At 36.8% G+C, this 27,698-nt stretch overlaps 1 pseudogene; it reads left to right on the plus strand.

Moving 5' to 3' along the window:
• The first annotated feature begins 2,074 nt into the window (after positions 1-2,074).
• LOC110802573 (structural maintenance of chromosomes protein 6B-like) lies at positions 2,075-27,698 on the plus strand (annotated as a pseudogene).

Genomic DNA, 27,698 nt, shown 5'->3' on the forward strand with positions numbered 1-27,698 from the left:
TAATAATAATATATTTAAATACGGAATTAAAAAAGAAAGGATAAAAGTATACGGAGTATACGGAGCAAGACACAACACACACACACCACACACGGTGTGCGTGTTTTTTGCGGGCAGCGACGAGCAGGCAACAACAGGGGCGACAAGGGCACGAGTAGCGCGGCACGAGGCTCGCGTGCACGAGCAAGAGAGAAAGACAGAGAAATTCTGAAATTTGTGAGGGGATCATTAATGAGAGGGGTCTTATTTATAGGTTCCTAATCCCTAGTGGGACTATGTTAGGGTTTTGCATTGGGCTTTGAAATTGGGTTTAAATTAGAATTAAATGCTTTAAGGCTTTGTTGGGTTCACCAACTAAATGGAATTGGGCTCGGAATTGAATTTAAATTGTTATGAAATCTGACCAAATAAATTTCCCGACTTAAATAATAAAATAATAAAATCATTTATTTTTATTTTGGAATTAAATAAAAATAATAAGTATGTTATTTAATTAAAATTACATTTAAATCTACATTAAATGTGATTTAAATTCTAAATTTCGTAAAAATACTTTATAAATACTTTAAAATATATTTATAAATTCAGAAAAATACGAGGTATTACAACCATAGATTAGGAAATCATCTTTGTGCCTTTTCAGGTACTTCAGAATGTTCTTGGCAGCAGTCCAATGTGCCTCTCCTAGGTCTAACTAGTATCTACTCGTAGCACTGAGTGCGTACGCAACATCCGGGCGTGTACATATCATAGCATACATTATTGAACCAATGGAATCTCACTCATTCGTCTTCTCTCATCTAGTGTTTTTGGACACTGAGTTTTTCTTAGGGTCATTCCATGAGACATGGGTAGGTAGCTTTGCTTGGAGTCAGCCACTTTGAACCTATCAAGCACCTTATTAATACAAGTGATTTGACTAAGTCTAATCATCTTTTTAGATCTATCTCTGTAAATCTTGATGCCCAATATGTACTGTGCTTCCCCTAGATCTTTCGTCGAAAAATATTTCTCAAGCCAAATCTTGACAGAGTTCAACATAGGAATGTCATTTCCGATAATTAATATGTCGTCGACATACAATACTAGGAAAGCAATTTTGCTCCCACTGACTTTCTTGTATACACAAGATTCGTCTGCGTTCTTGACGAAGCCAATGTCACTTACTGCTTCATCAAAACGTATATTCCAGCTCCTTGATGCTTGCTTTGATCCATAAATGAATTTCTTAAACTTGCATACCTTTTTAGCATTTTTTGAATCCTCACAACTATCAGATTGTGTTATAAACACGGTTTCTGTTAAAACGCCGCTTAAGAAAGCAGTTTTGACAGGGTAATATTGGGTTTTAACCATTAAAAAAAACGGACAATATATGTAAAAGCGGACGTCAAATAGCGTGGCATTTAAAAAAAATTAGACGAAGTACTCTAGTTCTAAGTTCTTAACTAACTTAGAACTTCTTACTAGGGATGTCAATGGGGCGGGGCGGATGCGGATGTATGTCCCTCCATCCCCATCCCCACCTAAAATTTTCATCCCCATCCCCGCCCCATCACCCATGGCGGGTACAAAATTCATCTCCATCCCCGCCCCAACGTTATAAACTAAAATCCATCCCCGCCCCACCACCCAACTGGGTATCCATCCCCGTCTTATCCCCGCCCCATACCCACGCCAATATCCGACTAATTTTTCTTATTTAGCAAACATTTTCCATATGTACGAAGTAATAAAAGTCAACTTTAGAAAAAAAAATACCTTACGACTAAAGAGACATATATAATCGAAAAAATACTCGTCATAACAAAAAAAATCTAAACAAAAAACTTAAAATTCTCACCTAAATTCATATTATCACCTAAACATGCACATAAATACAAACTCACCCCATCACCCATGGCGGGTATGAAGCGGGGCGAGTGGGGATGGGGCGGGGCGGGTTCAATACAAAATCCACACCCGCCCCATCACCCATGGCGGGTACGATTTCTATACCCATCCCCGCCCCATCATCCGCCAAACCTACCTCTACCCCGCCTACTTGGGGCGGATGCGGGGCGGGTCTCCCACGAAACCCGCCCCACTGACATCCCTACTTCTTACTCGTACTTCCGAAGAAACCGTGGTTTTCCCGCCAAAAAAAGCTGAAAACCCGTTTCTTTCATCAAAACATCAAATTAATTTTCCAAAACCCCTAAATTTATTTTAGGGTTCATAATCGCGAACAACCGGAGTTCAATTCCAACTGAATAAATGGAAGATTCCGTCAATCCTAGCACTTACTCTAACCGGTCAATTACCGCCCGCACAATTCGTAGTATAAAGTTGGAGAATTTCATGTGCCACAGCCATTTGGAGATCGAATTATGCGATTATGTTAATTTTATCAATGGCCAAAATGGAAGTGAGTCTACCTTTCCCTCCGAATTTCAGTTACAAAATCGTAGTGTTTTTGCCCTAGAAATTCCTTTTTTGGGGAATTCTGATTTGTGTAAATTTTTGTGGGGTGATTGAATTGTAGGTGGGAAAAGTGCTATCTTGACTGCGTTATGTGTTGCTTTTGGGTCCCGAGCTAAGGCTACTAATCGAGCTGCTACTTTGAAAGATTTTTTTAAGACTGGTTGCAGGTACACGGAGTACTTTCTTTCGCTCTCTTCCTCTAGTTGTTCTTGTCGTCTCGTATAAATGAATTGAATTGACCTGTACTCGATTACCTGACCTGAAATTATGTTTAAGTTAAAATCATTTTTATGCTAGATAAGAAATCGACCAGTAAATCGTTGTTGAACTGAATTCTGGTTTAGTTTGAACTGCAACATTAGTTGACAGTAGCACTTAAAATAGTTCAATGCTACTTGTTGCTATTGTAAATTACGACCTCACTCCCACTTTGCTCGTTCACATGTGGTTGGATGTCATTTTGAGGAATTCCATCAATATGCCGTAGTACAATTGTTCTGAACAAGCATCTTGTTATGATACTATAGATCATATTCAAATAAAGTAACAACTAATACGAGAAAATTCATAATTTAACTTACTAGAATTGAAATGTGGTTTACTCAAAATATATATGAGGCTTATTAAAGTGGGATCTGTATCACTGTATGTACTTCCTTTTGAATGTTAAGGGGTTTGCCTTACACAAATTTTCGTGAATGTATGCATGTGTGGGACTGTGGGGTCTTGATAACCATATAAATTGGTGATATATTGCAGTGTTACTTTTACCAGTTTTACGTCGGAGTATGTTTTAGAAAATTTTGCTTTGATGAAATCTGCCACATGCTTAAGTTTGTATTTGTCTTTCCACAGCTACGCTTCTGTGAAGGTGGTACTGAAAAATGAAGGATACGATGCTTTCAAACAAGAAATTTATGGTGAAAGCATCATTATTGAGCGCAGGATAACTGAATCATCAAGTTCACTTGCCTTGTAGGACCAGCAAGGTTGTTACTTGTGCATTTCTGATTGTCCCAAAAAAAAAATTACGAGTTAGAGTTCCAGTCAAAACCTTTTTAAAACTCACTAGTTGTGAAGTGTAAGGGACATTCAGTTCTATTCAGCACATTAAAAGAAGAAAAAGAAAATACCTAGTAAAAAATTTACACCGAAGGAGTAAACGTTTTTTCCGTTTCACAGAATGAATGCAGATATTTATTGAATGGAGTTGTGCATGACAATAGAAGCTATTTTAGAGGTCTTGCTTACTAGATCTTTCTGCCATGCCTTTCATGAAGCACTTACTGCTTTAGCTGTCTTTTGATCATTCTCCTATTTAGTTTTCTAATTTTTTCTTTATGTAATGGTGGCATATGGTTTCATTTCCTACTGGCTACTAGTTGGACTTAGATTCTCCCATCAGTTAGTAATTTGTTGAGCTTATACATAATTTCCACTATATTTGAATTGACACGGGTAAGTGTTCATCTAGCTTTCTGGAAGAAGACACAGAGGAGATCCAAAGTGAGTTGTTAAAGTGGATTATGGGGTGGAGAAGGAGCCTATCTTGTGCATTATTAGGAAGGGAATCCAGTAGCAAGATTATAGGTTTTGCATGAGTATCGACCATACGAAAGATGGGGTGGGTAGAAGCCTCTAATGCAATTAGGGAATGCAGCTGCCAGTTTTGTTGATAAAAGATGCTAATTGAGAACTTTGGCATCTTTGCCTAAGGCTAAGTTTAAGTCCTTAATATTCGCTACTCAGCGGCACTATTTCCAGCAACAATTCCAGTTGGTGATGTTAAGAATTTTGAGTTTATGCGTTGACACAACCTTTACTAATTCTGATTTTGTCAGAGAGGCTTTCCTTCTTTTCTTTCTAGTTTGTTTTTAGGCTGTTTACCTCTACTTCTACACTACACTACTGCCACTTAACCTTGCTGATTCTTTTAGTTTCTTTGACTTGTACAGGTAGAAGAGTTTCTAGCAAGAAAGAAGAGCTTCGGGAACTTGTAGAGCATTTTAATGTAAATCCAGCCCATTACATGTCAGTTTTCACCTTTTATTTGGGGAAATATTGGGTCGTCAAGTATCAAATTTGACATAATTTACTTCAACTTTACAGATTGATGTTGATAATCTATGTGTAATTATGAGCCAAGACAAAAGTAGGGAATTTTTACATTCAGGAAATGCCAAAGACAAGTTTAAGGTAAGAATTATATGAAAATACTTTGATGCGCTTCTTTTCACGAGGCCACCTGACGGGCTGTGAGCTTTCATTGATTTGCAAAGATTGGCACGGCAAGACGGGTTGTCAACAAGCTGGCACATTCAACATTTCAACTATTGGAATAAAAAAGGAACACCCTTAAGGTGGCCTGGAGTCTGGCCCAAGTGCCCAACACTGCTTGTGGGCCTAGACCCTTGGATGATCGCCGTAGGCTGTGCTGCCTAAAGGCCACGGTACTCCGGCACCGCTCAATGTCAATCTGCCATGTCTATGAAATACATTGTCTGCCTCTTACATTTTTGTATTGATCACTTTTGTTTTTATGTGGTTGCTTTTATACCTGGCTGTCCACTTTTTTTTGTCCTCGTTGATTGTTTACTCGGATTGTTGTCATGGATGCTCATGTATCCTATTGCATTTCTAGTTTTTTTTCAAGGCAACCCTTCTCCAGCAAGTCGATGTTCTATTGCGTAATATCGAACAAATCTTGGGATCTGCCATTGGATTAATTGAAGAGCTGGAGAGATCAACTGAGCCTGTAGCTAGAGAACTTAATGAACTGCAAGTGAAGATGAATTACACGAAGGATGTAGAACAATTATCTGAGAGGGTAAAAGAGATGGAGTTCAAGCTTGCTTGGTCGTGGGTCTATGAAGTAGACAAGGAACTGACGAAGCAAAGTGCAATAGTTGAAGAGCAGAAAATGCGACTTCCAATCTGCCAAGAAAAAATAGATCAGAGCCTTGTAAGTCCTAGAGACATGATAATCTGAATTACAGCTTCTGAAATAAGATTCTTTGGATAAATTTATATTGCCAAATCCAGCATAATGATTGATTTAATTTGTTCCTAGTATTGCTTGGCTGCTAATTCAGTCATCACTCTATATTTTTCTCTTTTTCCTTCTTTCCCCACATATTTTCTCAGCCATATTATTTCTTACTCTTAGTGGGTAAGGGGCATTAGAGTTTCTTACATGTCTGCATGACAGTATGTTTGCTACAGGCAGTCATTATGCCCCTCCTATATATCTCATATCATCTGATGGTTGTTACTGTTTGAAGTAAGCAAAAAGGACTTGGGAATCCTTTCCTATTTCCTGTTAGCTGGTAATCTGGCATTAAAAATTTGAGGTATATATTGCAGGAGGAGATTGAACGTTTGAGAAAAGGCAGTCAGACGTGAAAAGTCGTTATGAAGGTATCAACCAGAAAGAGTCAAATGTGAAAAGATTGATGGTTGAGTTGCAGGGAGATCTTTCCGAGGTATTAAAACACTTTTTACTCTCTATGTTAACATGAACGATAAATAGCTGTCCATCATTGTTTCTGAAAAAATACGATATACGATAGTCTCAGGGTGTCTCTCAAGGAGTCTAGGTAGTATACACTGTATAATTAGCAGATCCACAGATTTCAGATCTACAATGAGAAGAATACTTTTCTCTGCTAAGTGTTAACTTGAAAGAAGAGATATTATGGTCAGTTGGTCACTGAAGCATTGCCCTCTTTCTGAGTTCCAATGGAAGGATTTGTAGAAAGAGAGTTTATTTGATATTGCAATTCTTTACTTCAAATAACCTCTGCTTCCATGTGCACCATTAGACTGAGATGAGCTTGTTTTGTGCAATCCAAATTTCTATTTTTTCTTTTCCAAGCCACTATAACGTCTTAGCTTGAAAATAGTAAAAAGTCCAACTAATACTTATTAATCCATAGAAATTTGAAGAATGAATTCTTGTTCTTTGTAGTTTCTTCTGACTAAACTTTGTAGTGGCTGCTGAGAATAAAAATTTCTTTATTAATACGGAGTACTACTTTGTAGAGCCTTTCCCTCTTGACAGTTGACAAATACCAAAAACATGCTTTAATTTCCAGAGAGAGTGTGGTGCTTATTGTTCAAAAAGTAATATTTATACTAAAAGTGTGAACTCTGAAGTCCTACTACTGTTTTCTCTTTAAATGACTCCATGCCAGAGTTAGCTTGAATATACTGGCATTTGGGAATGGTATCAGGATAATGCTAGTGCTTATATTTTTTTATTAATGATGTATTTATTTTAGTATCATCTTGCTATTTATTTAGTTCACTAGTCAAGTTTTGATATGATTTTTCTTTTTAATTTTAATTTTTTTTATATGAAGTCATATTGCTTCGTCTATTGATTTCTGATGTATGTTTTCCCTTTGCTAATCCCCCCCACCGAGATAGGTGTAATTTGTGCAATAGCTCAGATCCTTGACTCTTGAGTTCTAAATTCAAATAAATGCTCTTGCTTCTGTGCTATATTTGAATTAAATCATTTTGCTCAACTACATTTTTGTCTCCTTCGAAGTGGGTAACACTAGCTTAAGAAATGAAGCAAATTACTTATCTTCTGTATTTCTACGTTTCATCTTTTATAAATTCTCCCTTAACTGGTAGATTTCTTTCTAGCTCTAGTGCTCTACCGAGCTACATGAAGGAAATCATGTATCCTAACTTTTTGGGATTGGTAAATATGTTAGTACCTTTTTTGAATATCTGATTTGTATAGAATATGTGAGTTTGAGAACTAATAGTGGTGATTCTCAAGCTGCTCGAGTACATTTGAATCAAATCATTTTGCTCTTGTACATTTCTTTTTCTCCTTATGATTTTGCTCGGTCAAACGAACTTCACAAAATCTTGTTGTTAATTTAGAGTCGAACGGACCTACACTAAACAATTTGATCAAACGGACCAAATAATAAACTAACTAGAAATGCTAGTATGGGCGAATACGTATCTCATCTACTCTCATAATTTTTATCACAAACCTCAAAACTCTATTAATCTCATTCACAACGCGTCAATAAAATAACAACCTAAGGCCCTTTATATAAGCAATATAAGAATTCTAAATCACGTAGAACACAAACACCTAATTATGCTAGGACTCCTAAAAAAAATAAATGTATTATAGTTTAAACTCCTACTAAAACACTAAAAGATATGACTTATCCTAACACGAGTAGGATTAAGCCTAGTAGACTCCTTGTGCGTCAAGTTTCTGCCACTGTGTAACTTTTCGATCTCGAGCTATGATATTGACTTTGAATCTTGCCATAGCTATTCAAATCCACATCAGACTCCCCTTCTTTTGAGAAAATCCGGCCTTGAATGTTTCCCACTCTTGAAACCAACATTCGAACTTCTTTCTTGGTGTGTGCTTTGCTCCAAATTTATCAAATTCATCAAAAAATTTCAAATAATTATCCAGAACCAAATATAGAACCTTCAAGTTTACTTGTTTTCTCATCCTCGTGAAAAATATCAATCTGGTGGTGTCTCAACAAATAATGCAGAACATTCTTCCACAATCTTCGGTCGTGAGTGCTCAAGAAAGTTGTCAACTTTATCAAAGACCATAGCTTCAGAGTGTTGCTCATCACTAGTTACGACAATATATTCCTTATGCTTCACCTCTTGAGTCTTGACCAACATTATCTACATAATTCGAAATTTTTTCATCCTGAAATTCTTTCTGAATATCTTCCTCAACTAATGAAATTTCTTGCCTTCACAATTTTTGACCTTTTTATATCTTTTTCTATATCTGATAATTGCAACTTGAGTACTTTCAACTCAATTCCCATCCTCCGAAGATTAAATTGGAATCTAATAATTTCTGTTTTCTCCTTGAGATATGCATTATGAAAATAAACAAGAATCTATATGAAATAGGATAATTGATCTTATGTCATCCGATTTCAAGTAAAACTAAGAAATCATTTTATCTACTTAACAATCTGGTTGAGTATTAATGCACGTTCCAAGAAAACAAAGCAGAACCTCAAAAAAAAGAAAAAAGAAAATAAAATACTCCACATAACTAAGGAGCAGCAATTCCCAACTTTACGAACTTTTTTTTTTCTAGAGATATGTGAAACAGATAAAATAAAAGGATACAATCACCAAGATCCGTAAATACTAGAAGGACTGACAATAAACCTAGGCTCTTGGTACCAATTGATATAATTCTGGTCGGTCACACAAACTTCACAAAATCTAGGTGTTAGTTTAGAGTAGAACGGACCTAACTAAACAATTTGATCAAACTGACCACATAATAAACCAACTAGAAACGCTAGTATGGGTGAATAAGAATCTCACCTACTCTCATAAGTTTTATCACAAAACTCAAAGCTCCATTAATCTCAATCACAATGTGTCAATAAAATAACAACCTAAGGCCCTTTATATATACAATATAAGAATTCTAAATTACGTAGAACCAATGTTTTAAAGCGCGAAGCTCTAGGGCGAAGCGCTTAATTAGGTTTGAGCGAAGCGTTTGTAATTAAGCGCACCGAAGTGCGCTTAAGCGCATGAAGCGCAAAAAGCGCGTACGTTGATTTTTTATAATTTTTATTATTACTTTACGTTGAAAGCTTTTTTTATATGTTGCTATTGTGTTTTGGACTACACCCTATTAATCCTTAGCAATAGAAAGTGGGCCAAGAGTCCAAAAGAAAAGGAAAATGAAGAAAAGAAGAAGACAACAGTAACAACAGCCGGCCCTAGCTTCTTGATAAACACTATGTTTATATGCTACTTCTCCGTTTCAAAAATAGTTGCAACACTTTGCTTTTTGCACTATTCAGTATTCACATAATCTACTTTGTTTATGTTTGATGATCTATACTTTAGGAAAAACATATTCTTGGTGGGGTCTTGTTAGATTCGTCTTTACGTATATTTTGCAAAAATCAAATTTTTATAATTTTTACTTATCGATAATTAAAGATAATAATTGTTCAAGTTATGCATTGGCAAACGTGAAAAGCAAAGTGTTGCAAGTTGCAATTAAAAAGAAACGGAGGAAGAACTTTATTGTCAATAGTTTGGAATCGTATAAGTATCTTACCCTTCATTTTTCCATCTTGCCAATGATTTGGATGTTTTTAGATATTTTTAGGATTTGGAATTGTTCTGGATGTTTGGAGGTACTTTGAATCAGAAATTTTGGGCTTGGGAGAATTTATTATTTTTTGTAAGTAATTAGAAATATATTAGAAAAACACCAAGTGGGTATCAGTATCACCCATATGGTCATATACAATTTGATGGCTGAGGACAAATAATCGCCCTCAAGCTATGGTGAAACCCTTCTTCTATGAAATCAAGAAACATGTATTATTGCTAAGAACCTAGTACTGCATCCAGCTACAGAAGCTCGAGAAAAAGAAGCTTAAATCCTAGAAAAGGAGAATCTTACTTACCCTCAAACATCTATTGGTTTCTTTTCTCCAAGTGCACCACCAATTTACGGAGAGAACCATCTTCCGCACTTTAGTAAGCCAACCTTCTTCATCCTTGTTTCCGAGCATCAAGAACATTAGCTCAACCCAATCAAGGATAATTATAATTAGAAAACAAAAATAACTCAACGATAGAAGTGTAAACGATGTTTAACAATTTCTCTCCTCAAGGCTTTACTGCAAAGGCTTGCAATAACATTATCTTTCTCTTAAATATGTTCTCAATAATTAATAGAAAATTACAAAAGATCCATTCTTGTTGTGCCATCAGACCACTTTGTCATTCCCTCCGAATTGAAAGCCCCAACAAAAAGATGCCGGTGGGTAAAACATAGGGAAAATTGTCATGGTATGTGTGTGTGTTATTTGTCTTTGTGTGGTATTCCTGGTTGGATCTATTCTTAGAACTTTTAGGAGTGAAGTGTTGTGTTCTGGGATGCTTTGGAGTGAAGTTACTTTTTCGTTTTCTCCAACAATGTTTTCCCTGGGTATTCTTTATCAGATATTCAATGGTTTTAGAATTTCAAATATAATGCTGCTTTTGCTTTTATTATCATGCCTTAATGAGATTCAAGTTAAATATGTTTCTTTCATCACATTCTTTTTAAAATGTAAATATTGTTGTTGAACCTGAAGTTATGACTCGATTCTCTTTCTATACAATTATTGCTTCTAGAGGTTGCCTGAAGTGGCCGGTAATTTGACTTCAATGTTAATGGTTTAATGCTTTATGGAGATCAAGGGCCATAAAACACCCCCCCTATAGCTCACTGTTATGGACAAGGTGAAGATTGCTATTAGTTGTATTATCACGAGTAGAATTTCGGTGTAGCAAGCTGTAAAAGTGAGAAAAGAATAAGCACGTATTTTTTTTTGGGTTTGGTTTCCCAGGGTGTCCAATCCATGACTTGTAAGATAGGAACGGACGAAGAAGAATAATCATAATCGTGAAATTTGATTATCTTGACTATTCTTGAGGTACTCATTGAAGTGATGGAAGGAAAATAATGGATTCTAGGTGACAATGTTGTATGTAGGTACTCAATTTTTCTTTTTTCTGAAGTAGTTATATACTAGATGCAAGATTTCATTTCGACATTTATACTCCTTATGTTCCTTATGTTTTACTCATTTTCCATTTTGGGTGTTTCATGATGTTCTATTTACTTCTACTTTATTCCATTTCGATTTGAAAACTAAGTGGCCGAGTATTGTCAAATTTTCAGCTTTGGATCACAAGACATCAAAAGTCTTAATGATATAATGCTAGATGCATCAAATTTCTTAATGATATATGGCAATGGTGATTATCTAATAAGCCATAAGCTTGAGTCTGATTACATACTTCCCTCCGCCCACAAGTAAATAACAGAGGACTGTAGAGTTCCTTGGTAGACAGTGTAAAAGAAGGAAAACTAATCAGAGAAACCTTTTGAATAGGCCTTTTTGCGAGAGACAACCTTTTAAAAAACTCCTACCAACTTACAACCTTCAAATATTTTTTTTTTGTGACAAGAAACCTTGTCCTGTTTTTGAAGTTGACTTTGCGTGCCGGTTATGTGGTTTTTTTTTGCCCTATGTTCACTATTTGTCCCCTCAAAATCTACATTTTATTCTTCATCACAATTATCATCAATCACCCAAAAACCCGCACTTACTAAAGTTCAACACCCTTAAACTCTTCATATTCCCAATTCTTATAGGAACCTCCCAGAAAAATTATTAAAAATGAGATTCATAGTGGCCAGATTAATGATTTGAAGAACTTCATTCTGGACTATTCTAGTCAACTCATTTTCACTCAAATTCAATACTTCTAAACTTTGATCATCAAAGTCAATAAAACCCGAAAATCTGTTCCTCCTAATTATAAACCCTCAAAAACTTCCAAATTTTTAATGAGATTCCCTTTAGTTTTCACAAATTCATGAACTACTCTTGTAGTTTTTAAAATTCACCGAACGTCCTCGAGCTGTTCAGAAATACACAACATGCCCTTACTACTGAAGGAAGTCTAACTCGGTTTACATTAACCCCTAATTAAATTAATTAATCCACTAATCTGTAATTAACGACTAAATAAACCCATTAAATGACATAATGCCCCTAATGTTTCCTCTCTCCTTTCCCTTTCTATCCTCCCCTTCTCTCTTGTCACCCCACAATCCAACCAATGCCGGCCGTCTACCCCTTCTTTATCCTCTCTCCTACACCATCATGCCTGATCACATCTCTCCGGCAATTCAACAAGACAACAATCACCAATTTTACTATTTGAGCTTCACCACTCCAATTGGTATTGAGGGGAAACCGATGTTGGTATGGGCTTCAAAATATCGCGGACATGGATTTTAATCTCCGGTTTTGCAATACTTTTCGACACCGAAGTCGGTCATGGCGGCAATGACAAAGGGGATTCCATATAGAAGTTCTTCTCAAAATTGTGTTGGATGAGGTTAACTGCAACCATCTTTTTCAAAAAAAATACTTATTTAACAAAAGCACGAATTAGTTTAATTTGAAGATGAAGTAGTTGAATGGAATTTGTGAAATATTCTTTTTTTCTACGGTAAGGAAAATCTATGTTTTAATTGGTTTTGTTTGTGGAGAGGAGAGAGAAAACAAGGAATGGGAAGGAGATGGATTAGCTTGGTAGGCATAGCACCATGCATGGCGTCAGTAGCTTGTGAAGAACCAACAAATTCTTCCTTCACTCAGTCACACACTCGCACAAAAATATAGAAAAGAAGAAGCTTTTGATTAGCACCAAACAGTACGGATACAAATAGGAAGTAGCTTGAGGCTATAAATCTCCAAAAGAGTGACTTTAGGTCACAAGTCTCACAATTCACTACCTATTTCCTGCCTTCTCCCTCTTCCTCTCATTCTATTTATACTAACATTCTCTGCTGTCCCTGTTATGGCTGTTGTGTTGCTATTGCTGTTGGGCTGCTCTTCTTGGGCCTCATTAGTTGGGTTCATTACAATACCGACCCCCTAAACATCCACCTTGTCCTCAAGGTGGATAATAGTCAGCACTAGATTCTCGGCCTCGATCATGATGGGCACTATCGTCGTTGATGCCTGGCTTCCACAACCTATCAAGCTCTGCATTGGTGAGCCTTGTTACTTCTACTGTCAGGATAGAGAAGAAGAGATGATTTGTGTCCTTAGTAACATTCTTAGCACTTACTTCCCATATGTTTTGACACTTGAAACTGATAACTTGCTTCTTCTGGCCTTGAAGCTCCTTAACAGTGAGGTGGTGGCTTTCCATTAATGGCATGACTATCAAAATATAGTCCTCGGACATGCCATTGGATGATGTCAGAACTAGTGGGTTTGAGAAATGGGTATAATTGGTTTTAAAAATTTGGAGTAAAGAATTGGGCTGAAGGTGAGCTGTGGGTCGAAGAGTGTAGATGTGCGTGGAGGATTGTTGATCAGAAAGTTGATTGGGGCTGTATGGATGGGGTTGGGCAATGAAAGAAGGGGAAAAGTAATTGGGTTTTAATATATGGATTGGGTTATTGGGCTTAGTGTTGATTTCTTTAAATAAGGTCCTGATCTCAAAGTTCTCAGATGAAACATAGATAATGGTCTCTTTGTGGGTTTCAATTTGGTGGCCATTTACCAAGTTGCCCTCAACAACTTTTTCTGGAATTTTCTTCTCACTCCCATCCAAGACACGTGACTTCATCCAATTCTGATCTACTATGTCATCACTTTGCTGAATTACGAAATTGCCCTCAATTTTTGAATATTCTGAATCTGACTTCCTCCTCAAGCCAAACGAAAATTCTTCAAAGCTTTTCCCACACTCCATAACTTGAAGGTTCTGCAACAATAAACAATGTGAGCTCCACCCTACTCTGCCGCTTAATATTTCGCCGGAAAATAAGTCTGAGCCTTCGCCGGTATTTATACCTAAAATTTCTTCAGCTTCACCACCTTTAACGAATCTATATCCTTCTCTGTTCAGATCGCCCGTGGCACTTTCACCACCAAATTTACATTTCTCGACAAGGAAACCAGGACCACCACCGGATCCGCTTCCTCCGACACCACCTCTCGTAAAATATCGTCCACCGTGGTCGTTGTCGGAGATGCTATTTCTACAACTGACACTGAAAACACAAGGGACACTACCATCAATATCTGGTAACATACCAGATCTACATTTCTCGATCTCTATTCTTTTTTGCTCAACCTCCGAAATCTTTGGCTCCGTGAAATTCGCCCCTACTGGATCTGCTTGATTTTCTTGCTCATCAGGCTCCTGCTCCAATTCTGTTGGAGAAAATGCTTCACCAATTATCTTCTTTACATCTTCTTTAAACTTCTTGATTTCCTCCTCCAATTTTTCCTTAAAATCTTGCTCTGCTTGTGGTGAGAGGATTGCAGATCCATTAATGAGTCCTCTATTTGGCACCAACGTGTCTCACTGCGTGGGCTAACAGTACCAGCAGCAATTTCAGTCAGTCCGCTATAACCGTGACTTGAGGATGAGTGTCGGTGCTTGTCATCGAACATTAGCGTGGTTGGTTCTTTCTGCCATGAAACCGCTGGTGAAGAACCAAAACAACGCCTCACCTGATTCTTCAATTCCAGCCACCTATAGAACGGCCAACGCTGGTGTTCCCACTCAAACCACCGCTTCGCTTCGCCGTCAAGTGATATTATGGCAGCCTTTAACTTAGCCTCTTCATCTAACCGGAAAAAATGGAAGGTGTCCTCTAATTGCAGAATCCAACCATCAAAATTCTGGAAGTTGAAGCTCTCGTCGGATTCTCCGCTCATCCTCGAGGACTGGTATTCCTCTACCTCTCTTACATGTGATGTACGAAAACTCCTCCTGAATCCATGTTTGCATTTGGTGTGCTGCATATTCTCCGGCAAACTCCATTTTTGATTATTCTTTTTTTTTCTTTTTTTAAATAAAAAATCAGAACTTCTGATGAAACTTTAATCTTTAATCTCCTAGAATCGTCTGCTCTGATACCAAGTGTAAAGAACCAACAAATTCTTCCTTCACTCAGTCACACACTCGCACAAAAATATAGAAAAGAAGAAGCTTTTGATTAGCACCAAACAGTACGGATACAAATAGGAAGTAGCTTGAGGCTACAAATCTCCAAAAGAGTGACTTTAGGTCACAAGTCTCACAATTCACTACCTATTTCCTGCCTTCTCCCTCTTCCTCTCATTCTATTTATACTAACATTCTCTGCTGTCTCTGTTGTGGCTGTTGTGTTGCTATTGCTGTTGGGCTGCTCTTCTTGGGCCTCATTAGTTGGGTTCATTACATAGCTTGCAGGACGTGGTGGGAGTGATGGCGGTGATGGAGAGGAAGAGGTGGTTTTGGTGATTAGGCAGGGTGAAGGAAGAGGAAGGGGTGGTTTTGGTGGTTGTCAGGTGGTGGTGGGAGGAGAGTTAAGGGGGATGGCATTGGAGATGGTGGTTGGTGGGGCTGGTGGAGGAGAAGAGAGAGAAAAGAGGGACATCCACGGTGGTGAGCAAGGGTTTTTATGGCTGCCATATAGGAAAGAGAAGACAAGGGAAGGGGGAAAGAAAAGAAGAAAAAAGAAGAAAGAGAGAGAAACCATTGCCTTCGATGAAAAGGTTGCCAACTTGAAGGAGGTGTACGCTAAAAAAGGCTGCAGAATGTAAGACTGATGAATCCTTTTCTATGCTTCAACCACTATGATAGATAGACCATAAGGTCATCATGAATAAGGCCATTGTGTACTGTCCTGTGACTGAATAATTATTGCATCTGAAGAAAAGATGAGATTGCTTATTTTCTTTTCCTTGCAATTATCCTTTTATTTTTGGGCTTTGGATATCGTCTACCACTTACTTTTTGTGGAGGTTGGACACTGACCATCGAGTTTCACCAAGGGGTTGCCTCATTTGTTCCTTGGCTCCCTTTGAGCTGTTGCATGTGCTGTTGCTGCCTAATATTACGACTTTCTTTCTCTTACTTCCTTTTTCCGTTGTTGACCTATGATGCTAGGACTTAACTACAGGTCTGAGATCAGGTGTAGATCAAGGGAGTCTGGAAAGGGAAAGTTTAATTTGAAGGTTCGCGGGACATGGTTAAAAGTGTCCAAATTAGAATATTGACACGTGGATATATAATATCAAGATTATATATCTTAAAAAATAAATTTGAAAAAATTTAACAAGAGATATCCAAGTTTGATTTGTCTTCTATTACTTGGTAGTAAGACCAAGTTTTGATAATGCTAGAACAGTCCAATTTATTCAACCAAACAAACTGTGTTTGGTTGCGCAAATATGTGACTCTTTACCCGACACCGCAATAAAGTGTGAATTCATGGTGTGGGATTGAATTTAATTACTCACGGTTATCAATGAAGAAGAGGTATGCCTAAAAAGAATTAAGACGAAGATGACCAAGGGTCTTTACAAAGTTCAACCAGACGAATGGCTTTTGGTTGCCCAATTGAAATTAAAAGTAAATATGTGACTCTTTACCCGACACCTCAGTAAAGTATGAATTCATGGTGCACTATTGAATTAAATAAATTAGTCTTAGTTATCAATGAAGAAAAGGTAGGCCTGAAAAGAATAAGACGAATGAGACCAGAAAGGACTTGAATCATTTGAGATTAAAAGGGAAATGCTCTTCATAGAAAGTCATGGCATGTTAGGCGAGCATGTGTGATTATGTGTAAACATCTAAACTTTTCAAAGTTGAGAGCCTTTCTAAAAATGTTTTGCCTTGCCATTCTCACTGTACCTCAATTTGTCCCTCAAGTTTACTTGAAGTAATGCCTTACGACGGTCTTGTGTTTGGTTGCAATTTCTTTGAAGCTTGGTATCTCTTTCTAGCACGGCTCTAAATTTTAGGCCATTGGCGGGAAATCTGCTGGGTTGTTGCTACTGAATTCTTACATAATCGTGTAAATTCCTTTCCAGTATGTGGAATTGTTTGATTTCCTTGATTACTTCCAAGAGGGTAGGGTGAGGGATAAAATTGATTTCTTTTATTACTTCCTTCTTGATTTACTCTTTTGTTATTGTAGGGGGTTCTGATTTTTCATCAATGGTTACATTTTTAGGTTTTCTCGTGGATCTGTTCAAACCATTCTTCCTCCGAATAAAAAAGCTCGAACTGGCCGCCTTTGTAGTTCATATGGTGATCATATTAAGGGCCTGGAAACAGATGCATCGGACATACAGAAACAATCTCAAGATGCCTGTCATAAGAAGAGAATTTCAGAGGAGGAAGTATATGATCTTCAGGATAAGTTGCAAAGTGTCAAGGTACTAATACTTCCATCTTCCATTCTTGTTTGCATACGCATCAAAGTGTTTGCTTGCATCTTATTGGTGTCTTTTGTTTTAGAAGTCCTTCTTGAGTGCTAAAAGATCTAATAAGTATATGAGTATATCATCCTTACTAGTTGCCTCCTGTTTTTGTGATACTTCTTTACCTGTAACTCTAGAATATCTTTGCCAAAGATTAAATTCTTATTTTTTATTGTATTTTTATTACCAATCTGTTAAGACTTAAGAGTATCATATTCCCCCCCACTCTTCAATTCCTGGCTTCACCCCTGATTGTGCCACCTGACGATAAAGAAGTTGAGGGGAGCAGGTTGTGCAGCCCCCAGCCGAACTGACAACATGTACAATGGTACAAATAATCGGCAAGTTGCCTGTGTCCATTTTGAAGCATATTACAATTAGTATATGCAACTCATTCTTTGCTATCATGTAGATAGTATTCCATGCTGTTGGAAGTTTGGAACCATAACCAAACAATTCTGACAAGATAGTATTTGAATAGGTGATTATCCTTATATGTCATGGCTTTCATTCAAGAGGATAGTATCAGCTGTTAAAATGAGTGTTGAGAATTTGAGATGCAGAAATTTTCATGGTATTCATCTCAAATTTTAAAAATAGTTTCAATTTAAAGTCTTACACATACATTAGGAAATCATCTAAAGGGTGACTCAAAATACCGTTCATTAGTCCTATATTCTTTTTGAACATTAATTGTGAAAAACGTGCAGTTTTACAAAAGGTCCATGGCTTCCGTTGACACTCCCAAAGTCCCAATGCATCACAATTGTGGTTTGTGAGAGGATAAAGTAAGGAATGTGATCTTTGTGTGAAAATGTGAACTCGATTTGAATCAAATTACAAATATGTAGTGGAACATTTTGGGCCAGGGATTTCAGGGGGGGTGGGGAGGCTATTAGTTAAGCGCAACTTTTTTAGCTTGGTAGCTTAGTGAGTCAAGCTAAACTAGATTTTTCTTGACAAATTTGAAATTCACTGAAATGGCGTTCTATGTGCAACTCCGAATTTGCAATTTACCATACACGTCTAATGTCTTATGATTGGAAAATGGAAAACAGGACGTCGGTTTTTATACTATGTTGAATACTTCTAAGGAGTCCAACACTTAAAAAAAAAGTCCTAGTAACATAACCCAACATCACCTGCTTACAGTGTTAAAGCATTATGTACTTTTAACATTTAATATGAGAAGGTGAAGATGTGCCCTTCAACTAGTCAAGATTAGATAAGAGGTTATCAAACTCGTGATTTTCTTTTTATCCTCTCAGAAATAATGTATACTCTGGGAATATCACGGCTTCTATTGTCGAGGTCCAAGTATGTGCAATTTGCAAACTGGATAAGACAAAATGCACCCTGACCTTGGAACTTTAATCGTTAGTAGCATGAATGCGAGAAAATGATTGCAATTCCTCTTATATATACTTATATTTGAGAGTCTTAGACTACAATTTTGGTTTGTCTTCATCAACCAATTTTAGAATGAAGCATGTGATATATGTGTCAGTTCTTGTGGTATGAAATAATTTTCCCATGTTTCTATTTCTGATGATTATATATCACAATTCACAATATGTTGCTCATGAGAACACTTGTTTATCTGAGGCCTTTAGTAGAGGTTTGCAATGAGTGTTCGTGATTCAACTGTTCGTAGCTAAGAAAAGTTAGCAATTCATTCCGAAAATTGGAATAACGTAGTATAAGGGCGCTACTTTATAACGAAAGTAGCATGATAGATAATCTGCATTGCATTTGAGGTGTCATGGAAGCAAACCTCTAGGAGCAAGGGTGCAAGGTTTTGACCCTCAGACTCCATGACGAGACTGGTTCTGTTTAGAATGCTTTTCAATAGCGGTTTAATTTATCAATACTACAAGTAGTCAGCAACTTATTCATGAAATGAGGCATGGCTTCACCCTTACTCCAATAACTGAATACATTTTTTTATACATTTATTTTCGCCTTCCTTTGCTGTACATAATGCTATCAGTATTTTTTTTTATTCAAGATCGTCTTCTGCTGTTTTCTAAATGATTTAGGGAAGGTGTTATTCTGTGGAGCGGGAGATTACGTCGAAGAAAGTTTCTGTTGAGAACCTGATGCGTACACATATTGCTGAAGCTGGTGAACTCCATGCTTCTTCTGTGGATGAGATTTGCGAGGATAAATCAGTTAGTTCAACATGTCTACTTTATATGATATTTCTCTAGATTGTTCATTGTTATGGAGTTCTTCTCTCTGTATTGGTCTAATAGTCCTCTTATATTTTGATTAGAGAGCCCAAGCTGAAATACGAGAAACGGAAACCTTGCTTGGTGGACTCCAAATGCAGATGGATGAAGCTCAAGATAAAGTCAGTGATTTGAAAACAAAGCTGGAAGAGTTGCACAGTATGTCAATGCTGCTTTTTGCGCTTATGGTTGCTTATAATCTCCTATTGTCCATCATCTTTTCTCGACTATTTCGTGACTATTGCAGAATCAGCAAATGAGGACCTTGATACTCTCACTAAAGTTCAAACAGAGTTCGAAACTATCACAGAGAAGTTAGATGAACTAGATAGGTTTGATCTCTCCCTCCTTCCCTCACTCTTTATCGTGCATTGTTGTATGTGGATTGGAAGTTCTTCTCTTTCCTTTTATTTCTCATAACAAAGGAATTTAGAATTGTTATGCAATGTTACTTTTGTTATCTAACTATTCCCTTTGCTCTTTCAACTTTGATGTTTTAAGGCATACATGCCTGTATTCTAGAGGCTGGTCTTTCATGGTATTAATGGGAAATTCATCAGTTTATCATTGATGTAGGCAGTGTATAAAAAAGCGCGAAGCGCACTAAAGCGATATGAGCCCTAGAGCTTAAGCGCAAGCACAAGGCGCGCGTTTCATCGAAGTGAAGGCCACTTTTTAAGAATGAAAAGGTTTTTTTTACTATTATGCATATATATCTTACTAAAATAACCACAAAAATATACTTCCTCCGTTCCGGAAATATCCGCACCATGGTTGACTTTTACTCTAACCATTATTTTGACTCTTAATATCTCAAATTATGTGCAAGTAAAAATTATAAAAAAAATAATATTTAAAAAACATATATCGGCACGAATCTAACATGACCCCACATGACTAAAATTACCTTACGTACAAATCACAAAAAATGGCCAAAGTCGTGTGAATAGTGTAAAAAACAAATGGTGCGATATTTCCGGAAGGGAGGAAGTATGAACATCAGATTTGCTTCCAAAAATATATTACTCTTTGTTTTAAAAAAAATAAAGCATATAACATAGTGTTTATCCAGAAGCTAGGCCCGGCTGCTGTGACTGTTGTCTTCTTCTTTTCTTCGTTTTCCTTTTCTTTTGGACTCTTGACCTACTTTCTATTGTTAAAGATTAATAAGGAGTGGTCCAAAACACAATAACAACATATAAAAAAAAATAAAATTCAATTAAGCGCCAAAAAGCGCGCTTTTTGCGCTTCGCTAATTCAGCGCTTTTCCCTAGAGCTTCGCGCTTAAGCGCCTTTTTTTAAACACTGGATGTAGGAACTAGTTATTGCTCATTAAGAGAACAAGTTCGGAGATGTCATTTGCGATTTATTGCAGTTTTTGGGGAAAAATGAATCTCATTTTCTTATTTATAGTGTCATCTCAGCACGATGCCTTCGGAATATGCAGATTTTTTTCTTCTCCAAGGGTGAATCATCTATTTTAAGGCTCCTCTATTGTGGAAGTGACTGCATAAGAAATTGACTTTTCTGAACTGCTGCAATGGTTTTCAGAATCAAAGTTCAACTTGTGTCAATATTTTAATTGAAACTAAAGTGCTTTTAATTTTATTTTGGATAATTGTTTTAGGTGTCACTATTTTCCTTTCACCTCCAGCCTTAGAAATATTAAGCCTATTGTTTTTGGGTTTGAATGAGATCTAGTTCGTATTTGATTGGGTCATGGAAGTTACGCATGCTATAAGGAAGCATGTATACCTATACTAGAAGGTATAGTTATGTCGTCATCTAAGCACTGATATTACACTTCCAATAAGTTTTACTTTTATTGAAAGAGACTCTGAAACGGTAAAAGCATCCACTAGAACTGCAGCTGGAACCTAGTTGATCTCTTTCACTGCTCAACATGAAGTGTCTGGTCTGTGAGAAGATTGGTACACTTTGTCTATGGGTGACCCGGGGGGGGGGGGGGGGGGTGTGTGGGGTGTGTTTGATGAGAGAAATGCACTAGTAATTTGAGTCTGAAGATGCAGTATGTCTTTTTTGGATATGCCATTAGATTTTCCAGCAAACCTAAGTCGATATGGAAATTGACACAATCTGTGTTTGATTCTTCAACTTGCACTTGAACATGAATACCTATATAAACCACAAATCATAGTGGTTTTAGAACTGTAGTTTAGCAAACACTGAAACAGAGAAATACCTATATAGCACTGTTGTATCTGTTCTTATTTTCAAGCTATTAGTATACACTTTTTTTACGTCTTACAAAAATATAATCTTTGTTTGGTAGTCAAATGACCAGTTCAGTACTTCAGTCATTGTTTTTGTTTATTGAGTTCATCTAGTTAAAATCTAAATCCTCATAGCTTTTTGCTTTCATTTTGTGTCTAGCTGAATGGAATATCAAGTCACCTGATCATCTGTTTGAATGTCTCAGGAGAAAGAACATTATGAGAAGATTCTAACTGAAAAATTGTTACCTCATATGAAAGAGGCGGAAGCGAAACATCAACAGCTTGAGCTGAAACGCAAGGTACATAATTCTTTGCTTTTGCAAACCTCTGCATTAAGTTGATGTATAAATCCATGTATGTGACGGCTCCCGAGTTCTGGAACCAAAAACTCAGGCTATCTAATCTGCTTCTGTTGACATTTCATTGGATTTCCAGGAGAAGTTAAAGTTTTGAGATAACTTTAATCAAGGGATGTGACCTGAATGCAGTCTTAAGTAGGTCAGAGGAAAAGATCATAAAAATATGAAAATAATTTCTCTAGAGAACACTACGGGGAGAGGTTTTCGCATTCTGTGATCTATAATAGATAAAAATAAAAGTATTTCAGGAAAATATTTCTAATAGGAGATAATGCCTTGGAGTCATGCATTAACTGATGCAACTCTAATGGTTCAGGCTACTGTTATGACTTATGAGATTGGGTACGGGTACGCAATTCGCTACCTAATTTGCTAGTCCCTCCGTATTTATTTAAAAGATAGTACACTTTCTTTATTCGGCCGTATTTTTTTAAAAGATACACTTTCTATTTTGGCATGTCGTGGTCCCTACTTTCAATTATATTAATTTTTATCTCCCTCTTGTGGTCCCCACACTTACTCATATTCTCTTTGTACTACATTAAATAATTCACCCACTATCAATTTCTTACAATAAATAATAACTCAATACCCCACTTTCATCTTATTTTAATAAATTCAACTCATCTCCTAAAACTACGTGCCGATCAAAGTGTATCTTTTAAATAAATACGGAGGGAGTATATTAGACCAAAACTGTACAATTTTCATGTTATAATTCGCTTTTTCGGTTCGTGGGGTGATTAGAGAATTAGGTAACACTGGTTCAACTCATTAGTGATTGACCCAAAATTTTAAACTAGATACAGAATGAAGTAAACAAACCACCCAAGAGCTATCTGAAAAATGTAGGCTTTTTTTGTCTTGTATCACTTCATATAGCTATTTGATCTGAGATCTTGAAAAGATTGAGAGAGAAGCATGCATGTGAAATCTGTTAAAATCCAAGTGTACCCCGACAATCTTAAGGAAGTTAATGATTGGTCAGATGGATTAGTTATAACAGTTTCCTACATAACTCCAGCACCTTTGTTGAAGATGCTTTAGCAAGTACGGAGTATGAATTTTGTTTGTGTGTTTGCCCGTGTGCGCTGTTATACAAGATGTATTGCTTGGTACAATGTAATGTTGTATTCCCTGGTTCCAATTTGGACTTCTTTGACATTTTTTGGTCTTCAAGGGTTATCTTTGTTCTACAATTCGCGTATGGTATAATTGGAAAAGTTGCCACATTGATATCCTGAGGCTCAGTGAAATTTCACTTTGGTAGCCTGTGTTTCATTTCCATTTTTGGTGACTGGGCGTTGGAATTACTACATACTCTAGTGTACTTTTTATTCCTTTAAGACCTTTGTTTAAGTATTAAGACAAATTACTTGGTAGTTTAGTGACACATGTCAAGGAATGAAACTCACATGCTTAAGTCCCTTGAAACCTCCCCAATCCACGCAAAGCATTTCCTTCCAACTGTCATTTTCTCAGTGTGTCAGCGATGGTAGAAAAATCACTTAGCTATTCAAGAGTTTTGAGTTCAGTTTGGTGTATCTTTTAGTAATGATCTTAATTTTTAAAGCTATATTTCTCATGGAAATTGTGTCTATAACTTGCTGATATCCATGTCTCCTTCCAATCCAAAAATCGAATGCAGGATAGTTATGAGAATGCGTCTGTCATTTGTTCTGAGAGTGCAGTAGAAGCTCTGGGAGGTTGTAAAAATAGTAACCCGGAGGTTCTCAGAGCTCAACTTACCCGACGGATTCAAACAGTTGAGCATGCTAGGGATAAGTAAGGATGCCATGTTTCTTTCTTCTTTTCTGGATGTTTCTGCCACTGGTATTAAAATATCAAGGTACAATCTTTGCAGATGTACAGAGTCTGTTGATGACCTCCAAATGTTGTATGAGATGAAGCAGCGTATAGTTTTGAAGAACAAAACGACTTGTGAAAATTTCCGACAGCAATTACAGGTAAATTGTTATGATCTCTCTGCCAGTGCATAGATGTGCCGTCAGATTCAGCTTTTCCTTTATTGTTTCTTCATGATTTTGATAGACGTTAAATAATTCATGGGGTAAACAAGAATTTAAACTGAAGAAAGATACTTGGAAGAATGACACCTTGAATACAAATTTTGTTTGGTTTATCAAATGAGGCCTGCCTTAACAGGATGACAGGCACGAGAAAAGCAAATCAGCTGTGATTTGTGAAATGGCAAGAGTAAATGATAGAGATCATATTGATTTTATATAGGAAGTCCAATGCCAATGCCCCTTTTAGTGACGGAACTTCATCTCAAAACATGTGTTTTCTTTGTACATTTCCATTACCACACAATAACACCTCTAAAGCGGTAATGAAAATTAATGAAGAAAAAGAGATACTTGAAAGTCCACAAGCGTTACTGTTAGGACTTCTCTTTCACAATTACGTAAATATTCACTATCATTACCAATGTATATAAATGTGTGCCAGAGGCGAGCCTAGGCACGTGGTGATTTCAAAGAAGCACTTGGCTGGGAAGGCGCACACGTGCCTTTTTTACTCCAAAATATTAAATTTAATTGAGTGAGCCCTACTTCAATGAGGCGCGTGTCTTATGCCTTTTCTTACATTTTGCATTATTGTCATTTATTTATTACCACAAAGTAATTGTTTTTGATCCATGTTATAAAAACTTGTCCGTAGTAGAACATATGACCTTGATATATTTTTTGATGGAACATTTGACCCTGATGTGAAAATACCTTTTCCCTAAAACTGACATGGACACAATTTTTCTTCTGTTCTGCACTTTTGCTCTCTTTGTGGCTTTATTTTGAGAAATTTCTTAAATATTTATGCTTTTGTTGTAAAGTGTTGTTTTAGATCTACCTGTTCGAAAATCTTTTACTGAGAGTTGATCAGAGAAGGGGGTATTCATTACTAGGCTATGGTTATGCTAGTCAATTTTGTCTGACATCTCGGCTTATAGTTGTCGTCAGTGTTGTCGTCCAAATACATACTATCTCCATCAATATGCATTTTCTAACGAACAGTGATCGCATTCTCGTTTTCCTGTTACATGGAATAACTTTGGTACTTTGAATTCTGTTTTGCAGATTGCCCATGAAGCTTTGAAATCACGAAGAGATAAGTTTCTCTGGAGTGCTAGTTGTCTGAAACTCTCACTATCAAGGAAGTGAGTACTTTACATTCCGTGCCCAAGTTTATTTGATGTCCAAATGAATTTTTCCTTGTCTCATATCTCTCTACTGTTTCAATGTGCTTTGATAGTTCGTTGAGTGGCCGTTAATTTTTTTGTCTTTTTTTTGTTTTTTTTAATATCTTGTACTAGTTTTAATGCAAATCTAGCACAGAAAGGGATCAGTGGTAGCATAAAGATGGATTATGACAACATGACTCTCCTCATGAAGGTGATTATATACTTCACTGCAATTTCTCAATGTTTTGTATTTGGCCAGGCATTGTTAGGATTGGAATTTCACATGTTTACTTGCCTGATTTAACAACAGGTCAATATGCCACATGATGCATCAAACTCTGCTGTTTAGGACACCAGAGGGCTTTCAGGTCCCATCATTTTCTCAAATTTTTGACATGGATTGTTGATTCCATCAAGTTACTCCCAATGTGCCGTGCTTCCTAGATTTTCCAATTTCTTCAATGTAGTATTTTTCACTCTCCGAATTGGAACCTTTCAAGTAACCAAGTCCTGTAAATTCCATAATGCTTTCTCTAGCGGAGTTAAAAGATTGATGAAAAATAAAACAGCAAATTATACACTAGTGTTGCTGTAGAGCATGTTGTTGATTGTATTTACTGGTGTGTGTTCAATCAGGCGGGGAGCGTTCTTTCTTTACATTGTGCTTTGCATTAGCTCTTCATGAGATGACAGAAGCTCCTTTTCGAGCAATGGATGAATTTGATGTATTTATGGTAGGTGGACTTTTTTGTATACAGAATACCTGGAAGCTGAAATTCTCGTTTATTTTCTCTTCAAGCTTGTGATAGTTTGAATCTTCTCATACCTTTAATCTAACTTTCTCAGGATGCTGTCAGCCGGAAAATTAGCTTGGACACCTTGGTTGATTTCGCATTATCACATGGATCACCGTGGATATTCATCATCCCCTATGATATTAGGTAACTAAGGATGAGTTGTGCATGATGCTAGTCTGGTTTTCTCTATGCTAGTTTGTCATGATCCTGTTAATATAAAGCATGGAATAGAACTTTTCATTTGATCTTAATGGCTTACCTTGAGAAGAGAAGTAGAAGGTTCATCCAACTTTTGTGCCATGGGATGAGAATCCATAACATATTAATGAGTATTGGATACAGATTAAAAATATGCTTCCTTGGGAGTAAAATCAAATGCTAGGTTATTAGAAAACCTGAGAATTCATATAATTATTATGTGGATTAGTTGGAAATGCATTTTATAGGACTTTAGTGCAAGTTTCTGGGTAGCTCCTCGAACCATTGCTTGCTAGCATAAGCTATGTTCCTCTGACTCTGGTATTCGTGTCGGGCACAATACATATCCAAGTGTCTGTCTGGGCTATTTGTAAACAAAATCCATAATTTTGGTCCAAAATGAAGTTTCGAGTACTTAAGGTGAGATGAACAGTTAAAGCAACATAGACCAAAAGAAGTCACCTTTGCTTTCAGTAAAGAACTTAGGACTGTAGGTTAAAAGAAAGCTTGTGTTATTGAAAAGTAATGTTTGTAAAAACATTCAATGTGGATTCCATTGCCTGTCTATCTGAATTTTGCTGTTGGTAGGAATATGCAGATTCTCTAAATTTCAGCCATTTTAAGCTATAAAGGATTAGGGGCTGCCTGGCTAAGTCAGAGGTAAATATGAAGCTGTAAGACTGAGCTGGGTGCTGTCTTTTTACTGGTTACTCCTTATGTGTATAACTCCCTGTTAGTTTGAAGCTTAATTTCGGAAGAGCCATTTGGTACTAGCAACTTGCAGCATGGGAACCATGTACGCCATTATTAGAAATGATAGAGTCAGCATCAGCAGTTGATTGAAAATTCATTCAGCAAACGAAAGAAGAAAGTTGAACCCAGTATTTAGTTATGGTCAGAAATTCCTACGGAGTCTGGACTTGGTTATTTTGCCTTCAAATATCGTTTCTTGATAGGAATAGGATGTATCGCCTTAATGTATTCTGTTGGTAGGCTAAGTTAAGGAATTGGTTTAAACTTTTAACTGCATATTATATAAACTCCATTAAGAGAACTCGCAATTTTCTTTGCAGCACGGTGAAACGGATAGAGAGAGTAAAAAAAAAGCAACAGATGGCCGCTCCTCGTACTTAATCTCACTCGCCCGGGCTTGAATGCTGCACGTCTGCACTCTTGTAAATTAGTTTGATTTGAACATTCAACTAGGTTTGTTACGATAGTCCCTTATAGTATATACGGAATATACGGAGTATTATTAGTGTTAATATTGTAAAGCGATAAATATGTTAAGTTCCTTATTTAGCCTTACTAGGTTAATTATGATGTACTATATAAGTGTTGGAGATTAATGAGAATACAAGACTTTGAACCGTA

Source organism: Spinacia oleracea, chromosome 6 (assembly GCF_020520425.1).
Source record: "Spinacia oleracea cultivar Varoflay chromosome 6, BTI_SOV_V1, whole genome shotgun sequence".
Classification (NCBI taxonomy): Eukaryota; Viridiplantae; Streptophyta; class Magnoliopsida; order Caryophyllales; family Amaranthaceae; genus Spinacia; species Spinacia oleracea.